The following is a 467-nucleotide window of genomic DNA, read 5'->3' as shown; positions in this document are numbered from 1 at the left end:
TCTATCTATCTATACATACATATAATTTTTTCCCTCCCACTACCCTAATACTGACAAAAAGGACTCATGAGTTACAAATATCATCTTTCCCTACAGGAATGTAAACAGTTCAACCATAATAAGTCTCTTGTGATTTCTCTTTACTGTTTACCTCTTCCATATTTCACTTGAGTCTTGTATTTGAAGGTCAAATTTTATATTCAGCTCTGGTCTTTTCCACAGGAATGCTTGAAAGTCCCCTATTTCATTGAATGACCATTTTTTACCCTGAAGGATTATACTCAGTTTTGCTGGGTAGGTGATTCTAGGTTGTAGTCCTAACTCCTTTGCCCTCCATAATATCATACTTCATGCCCTCCAAACCCTTAATGTAGAAGTTGCTAGATCTTCTGTTATCCTGATTGTTTTTCCACAGTACTTGAATTGTTTCCTTCTGGCTGCTTGCAGTATCTTCTCCTTGACCTGGG

General features: G+C 37.3%; 1 protein-coding gene across 2 annotated transcripts in view; it reads left to right on the top strand.

Annotated features, from left to right (window-relative positions):
- DYM (dymeclin) overlaps positions 1-467 on the top strand; it is a 559,394-nt gene that overhangs the window by 145,042 nt on the left and 413,885 nt on the right. The window lies entirely within an intron of this gene.

The sequence above is a fragment of the Vombatus ursinus genome, unplaced genomic scaffold (assembly GCF_900497805.2).
Source record: "Vombatus ursinus unplaced genomic scaffold, bare-nosed wombat genome assembly UNPS02014791.1, whole genome shotgun sequence".
Classification (NCBI taxonomy): Eukaryota; Metazoa; Chordata; class Mammalia; order Diprotodontia; family Vombatidae; genus Vombatus; species Vombatus ursinus.
This window is presented reverse-complemented; position numbering and strand designations above follow the sequence as displayed.